Source organism: Rhinolophus sinicus, linkage group LG05, assembly GCF_036562045.2.
Source record: "Rhinolophus sinicus isolate RSC01 linkage group LG05, ASM3656204v1, whole genome shotgun sequence".
NCBI classification, from domain to species: domain Eukaryota; kingdom Metazoa; phylum Chordata; class Mammalia; order Chiroptera; family Rhinolophidae; genus Rhinolophus; species Rhinolophus sinicus.
In genome coordinates, this window is record NC_133755.1 from 148,427,707 (window position 1) to 148,434,824 (window position 7,118).

A 7,118-nucleotide genomic window follows, 5' to 3' on the forward strand; every position below is an offset into this window, starting at 1 on the left:
AACTAATTAGATTGCAAAGTACTGATTCAGTGCTATTTCAAAAGAATAGTTCCACATCCTAAAATGCCAATATTGATGCTCTAACAAGCTGAAAACTTATTTTATGGACAGACTTCAATTCATCTTAAAAATAAATTAAATAAACAACAACACAAATACAATATCCCAAACCTGAGAGTTGTTACAAAAAAGCAAGGAAATAATAATAAATAAAAATAAAAATCATAGAATTCCAGCATCTCAAATACACATCCTGTTCTAACAACTCACATGAATTTTGTCCTTCTCCACTGAAAACCAAAACTCTAATTTAAGTGCTTCAAAGCTAGCATGGTTTTTATGCAAAGCACTTATTGGATGCTTGACATGAAAATAAATCAAGAGATGGTGAAAAAAAAAATGTTTTGCACGAAAGAGTGAGGATCCCAAATCCAGGTCAGTGTATTCTTTTCCTCTCCCATTTTTATTTTCCATAGCAAGTCCCAGATGAGAAGACTAGGCATAAATAATGAGACAGGAAGAATAAAAATCTGAATATTTAACCTCCGAATCCCTCAACAGAAAAATATCAAAAAAGGGAGAGATAAAAACTGAGACTTGCTTGGTACTGAGGTACACTGAGTAGGTCCTCCTTTCTGCTTAAAACCCTTTCATGTGTGCTTCTCTAAATAAAATAAAGATTAAAATAACAAGTTTTCTTGTAAAATACTCTTAGAAAATTAACAAAATGAATATCAATTAAAAGACATTTGCTTTGAGGAAAGTAGGTACAGACTTCTGGGATAATGAAAAGACATTTCACATTTATATCCAACATTAAAAATTACTGTGTCTCTGTTGGATGTTTTCTCCATCAATAAGTTATAGTGGTATGGATGACATTTTTTTCTTACAGTTTTAATCTTGCAAATATTCATGGTAATGGAAAAAGGCCTGGTTATAGGTCAATCACCCTTGCTACACTTCTGCGAATTTCAGGAGGAAAAGTAACCCAATTCGTTGAACAACTACTGTTCTGATGTGTTTCTGTTTTGATGCTGGGGGCATTAAATACAATATTTGCAGCAACTTTAGCAAGTATAAATATTATTGACCTGGTGTTAGTAAAGAGGCTGTTATGGTTCAGATAGTGAGTAAATAGGTGAATGAGAATTCAGACCTAAATTTTTCTGATTACAAAACCCATTCCCTCTCCATAGCACTGTGCTACCACTAGTAACTACAGGTGATCCACCAAATATGTGAATTTAACAATGATTTATTGCATTTATCAAAAACATCCTATAAGCTAACTTAATTGAATTCACTGATAGCTAAAGAGAAAATATTTATAATAATTATTTTAACAGACTATCCTGTGAAAACACTTTGATTATTTTTTTATTAAATATCACCGATGCACATACAACAAATAAACTCTTCTGAGCAACTTAGAAAAATTCCCAAACTATTTGGTGCATCATGTTTCTGAATGTGTATTTAATCTCTTGTTTCTCCCCACATTTCCCTACTAGAAGGGATAATTAATGACAAAATGATTTCACAGATGAGATTCCAAAGAACTGTCACAAGATGCAACTTCAAATTGATTTCTATTAATAGATGTGTTTGCTCCAACCTTCAATTTTGAACAAGTATATAAGGAATAGCTAACCAGAGACTTGAATACAATATGTGGCCAAGGAACAGTGTTTCTGTGTGACACTAATTAGCACATAGAGACAGCTAAGTCATGTTGACCTCAATGAAATCAATCTGTCATCAAGTGAACGAACCGGCTTGAATAATCTATGAACTCTTGATAACCCCTCTAAACATCTAAGAGTTAGCTATATGTATTTTTTCTAACTATAGTCACATATATTCAGTTACCAAAAACCTCAGTCACACATGACAATGTCAGAAAAAGCCTTCAAATACACTTTCAATCCAGAATCACTTTCTGATTTATACTAAGAGAACAAAAGTGTTGGCTGCTCCTTTATCATGCCAAGATGGCAATAATCCACATAATACCCAATGATCAGAAGCTCTTTTACATAAAATTAGATATCCACTCCTTTAAGATTCTGAACTTTGCTTTACTTTAAGGAGTGATTGGCATTAGTTTCCTCTCCCTCAAAGCCACATTGCTGCTGAGTGAAATAACACAAGTGGATTATTTAAGCCTGGCAGCCCGCTGGGGCACATTTCTGAGAGGTTATCATAGTGGCTGTTGTAAGTTCACAGGCCAAAAGCAAAGTGATTCACAAGAACTGCATAAATCAACTAGAAATTATTTTGTTAGGCTTTCTTATTGCTATTACAAAATGGAATTAATATAGACTGGTAAAGGAAAGCCTGCTACGTGTTATACTCTTCCTGCGCCTTTACCTCATTTTCACAACAGCCTGTAGTTGGAAATGTGCCACAGGATAGAAACCACATATAAAATTCTCTAGTTTAAACCAGAAATTCTGTAGCTTATAACCTGGTTTCTGGCTACTCCACCAAGTAGATTATCTATAGGCACCAGGAACATTGTCAAAGTCGCCTCTGTGACAAGTGAGACAAGAAGGCTGTGCAGGGAGATAAAGGGAGGGAAAGCTGTTTGTCATACATTGAAAAGAAAAAAAATGGCAATGTCAAATAACATTTAGAGAAAGCTAATCACCGATACTCAACAGGTAATTTTGAGTTACCTGCTTGGGTAGCTCAAGAGAGCACCTAATGAGCAGCGTGTAACTGTACATGTTGCCAAGGAACCTCAGACTTCTGCCCACTCTACCAGGAATTCAGTAAATTTCAAAAAAATTTAGAAAGCTTAGTTATAGACCATAAAGAATATAGTGATAACAACAGGTACCATTTCATGAATACATATTATGTGCTAGGAACTTAGCATTCATTACCTCATTACATCACAATACCCCTATTTAGGAAAATTCTATTTTAGAGATGAGGACATTGGAGTTCAGAGATCAAGTGATGTCTTCATTCACTTGAATATGATCTCCATCAGGGCAGACTTAGTATTATTCACTACTGTACTTTCAGCTCCTAAAACAGTTCCAGGCACAGAGTAAATATTCAATAAATAATTGTTGATAAATGGCCTGAACAATTTCAAAGTTGAAGGCACTTTTCCCTGTGCCACACTGTTTCTTCAGAGATGTGTGAAGAAAAGTTAAAAAAGAAAAGGAAGGGAAGGAAAGAGGAAAGGGAAAAAAAGAGTGTTATTAGGTTGGTGCAAAAGTTATTGCGGTTTAAAAGGTTAAAAATAACTGCAAAAGCCGCAATTACTTTCACATCAACCTAATATTTTCTTAGTTGGAACAAAATCTACATTGCCAACTGTTTAAAACCAATGGGAAATTATATATGCCATCCTTGTCTGGCTAATGGACAACTTTATGCTTGTAAATGCAATAAGTTAAATGAAATGAATAAATTCATTGAAAAAATCTAAACTAAACTACCTAAGCTCACCTCAAAAAGGAATTGATAACCTGAATAGCCCTTTATCTATTAAAGAAATCAAAATTAACTTTCCCACAAAGAAAACTGGATTCTATTCTCACTATCTTCTGCTGCTAATATTTAATCAACAGACCATGCTTATCAATTTTTCTTTAAAATTTCCCATTGTGTCAATCCCTGTCTTCTACCAGATGGCCAAAACCGTATTTCAACTTTTGCCTGAATTACTACAGTCATAGCTTCTAAGCTATTACTCTACCTCTCATCTTTTCTGATATCTATAGCATTTAAAGTACTTCTTTTATTCACCAGCATAAAATTATTTTAGGATTCCCCTTTTTTCTGCAGAAGTGCTCTCAAATCTTTTGAAAGTCAATTTTCCACAGGTTAATCACATTTTTCTCATTGTGTGAAGCAAATCATTGACCGCCTTTTGTTTCAGATTATCTTTTCAACAATGTCTATATAGAAAATTGAGGGTGGTGAACACACAATGGAATTTATAAATGATGTAATACAGAATTATACACCTGAAATCTACCTAATTTCACTAACAATTGTCACCCCAATAAATTTAAAAAAAAAAAGAAAATTGAGATGGGATCTCTCTCTCCCTCTGGAGCCAAGAGTAGACATGATACTTTCCAGTACAAAATATTCAGGTCCCCTAAAGTCATAGATCCTCTCCTATAATAAAACCTACTATGTGTATAGGTGTCAACTGGCTTCCTTTATATCACCCTATGAGAATTAGGGCTCAAGGAACAAGCATACACAAAAAATGATGATGTTCTGGCTACTGATATTTCTATGCACGATAAACTGTCCTTCCTCTCTGACTAAAGAATTTCGTATTTTATACCAGCATCCTTGAAACTATGGCAGACTAACTTTTTAGCCAGCAAATAAAGTAAAATTGCAGACCCTTCATTGTTCTTAAGAGTTAGAATCACCTGGGGAGATATTTAAAAACACTAATGTCCAGTGTACCTCAGAATCTCTGGAAGTGAGCCCTGGGCACTGGCTTTTTAAAAGCTCCCCAGGTAATTTTAATATGCAGCCACATTAGAGAAATCTATAGGATAGAGTTTGCATTCAAGGTCCTCTAAAATATGACTCAAATTTGCCTTTACAAACTCATTTTCCAGATGAAAAATTGGACACAAATAAGAGACGAAGCTCGAGGAAGAGAGACATCTTTATAAATTGAAATATAGAAGACAGGACAGACAAATAAAATGGAGAGAATGAGATTCTTAAGTCTGGAATAGAAACATAAAAAGGAAAAAGAGATGCATCCAGGATTGTTTGCTATTAAACAAAGCGTTAGAAAAGGAAGAGCTATCTAACAGTTACTAGGGCCCAACAACATTTGAGAGTAAAATCACAGAAAACAGAAATGATTTCTCAGAAGGAAACTAAGATCCTGGAAACTATTAAAAGGTGGCTTCTTTAGCTGCAAATATAGAGTCCATTGTAAATGTAGTTGAGGAACAACCCTTTAAATTTAGGACAGCAATACTAAGTTGTTAAGAAAATAAAAATCTGCATAGGTTTGAGGCACAACATCAGGCACATCCTAGTAAAATACCCCAAGAATTATTAGATAAGTTTCAGAGTGATACAGTGCCCTGAAGATATATGCCAGAAATATGGGTGAAATTAGGACTCTAAGCAAAGCAAAGAGGGAAATATGAGATGGACATAACAAAAGCAGGTGCAGTCTGAGTTAGATGTTGGTTTGATGGGAGAATATTTACTGGGTGGGATTATCAAACTCAAAACGTATAAATTAGACAAGATATATTTGACAAGCAAAGGTTTCAGCAACCCCAGAATCCCACTAGCCCACAATGGCATCTACACATAGTCTGGGGAATAGGGTAGACATACAAAGAATGAACTAAAGTATCTATAGCACTAATTCATAGAATTACAAGGGATACCTTTTAAATTTCTGATAAAAATAGCCCTCCAAACACTGAAGTAATTTTTTTTGTCAATGAATTAGTGTGCCTATTTTCCCACCCCCTTATCAACATTGAATGTTATCAACCTTTTAATTTTGTCTTTGCCTATCTGATGGATTAAATTTTTATATTGCTTTAATTAATGTATATTTAATTGTTAGTGAGAATAAGCCATTTTATATATTATTGGTTGTTCGTATTTCAGTTAGGAGAAAGAAATGTAAACATATTTAGGGCACAATGAGCAAAGCAGTTTGTCTGGAACTGACTCTGACCTGGGGATGAGTAGAATAATAGATTAGAGACATACGGGCCAGATTATGACCCAAAAAAATGTGGAATTTAGTCTAAAAACAACGGTGAGCTAGAGAAAGTTTTGTGTGCAGTTATTATGTAGTACATTATATCTATTATAACTGGAAAACTAAAAACAGGAATGCACTTAAGGTGCTATTTTGAAGTTTCAAGGTCTGAAATGATAAGGGCTGTCATGCGGGGTGTCACGTGGGGTCTCTGGTCCCACTCCCCACATAAGAACACAGGACATGGTGAGGCCAAAAAGGAACACCCACGGAGCCATAGATAGGGGAGTCATACCACTATATTCTCGCTGGCGGCTGGGTTGGAGACACAAGAAGCAGGAGCCACACTATCTGCAACCTGCTGTCCACTTCTCTCTGCTAACCAACCTCACTTGCTAGCTGCAATCCACCATGCTAACTGCAATCCACACTTGCTTAGCCACCATCTCCTTGCTAGCCCCATTTTCTGCAAGCATACCCACGGCAGTTATATTAGTGACCAGTGGCTCACTGGTTACAGCTAACGCCCAACTAGCCACAGCTGATGGCCATCCAATCACAGTTGATGGCCATTTACTACCTGAGCCAGCACCTTTCCACGTGAGGCCGAGAGCCTGGAAACTGCATTCCTGGCTCTGTCCCCACAAAGGCCTAGGCCAGGCATGATAGTAATCCTGAAAAGATTGATGAGAGGGGCATTCTTAAAAAAGAATCAACAGGAAATACTGACTAAACAGATTCTGTGAAAAAGAGTGTCATGCGGGGACTCTGGTCCCACTCCCTGAAACAGAACACAGGATATGGTGAGGCCAAAAAGGAGCACCAATGGAGCCATGGATAGGGGGTTCATACCACTATATTCTCCCTGGCGACTGGGTTGGAGATGCAGGAAGCAGGCTCCTCACGATGTGCAATCCACCGTTCACTTCTCTGCCAAACCACCAACCAGCCCCTTAGCGCAGCCATGGCAGTTATATTAGTGGCTAATGGCTAACCAGTAACAGCTGATGGTCATCTGATTACAGCTGAAGGCCATCTAATAACCCAGCCAGCACCTTTCCACGTGAGGCCGGGAGCCTGGAAACTGCTCTCTAGGACTTTGTCCCCACAGAGTGAACTCTAGATTGGTGTCATGACCTGGGTGGGGGGTAGGGGTGGGAAATAATATGATTTATGGAAGAAAGACAGTTTGGAGAAACTGGCTTGGAAGGCTAAGGACTGGATCAAGGTATATGATTTTGTTTTAGACGTTGTAAATCAAATGAGCAAATATTACTTGAATGCTGGCAATGTGCGGACAATCTGTACATGCTTTTATATACAGTGATGCTCTAAGTACTTATATCCAGGTATTTTACACTAAAAAATGTTTAATTTTTTTAATTGA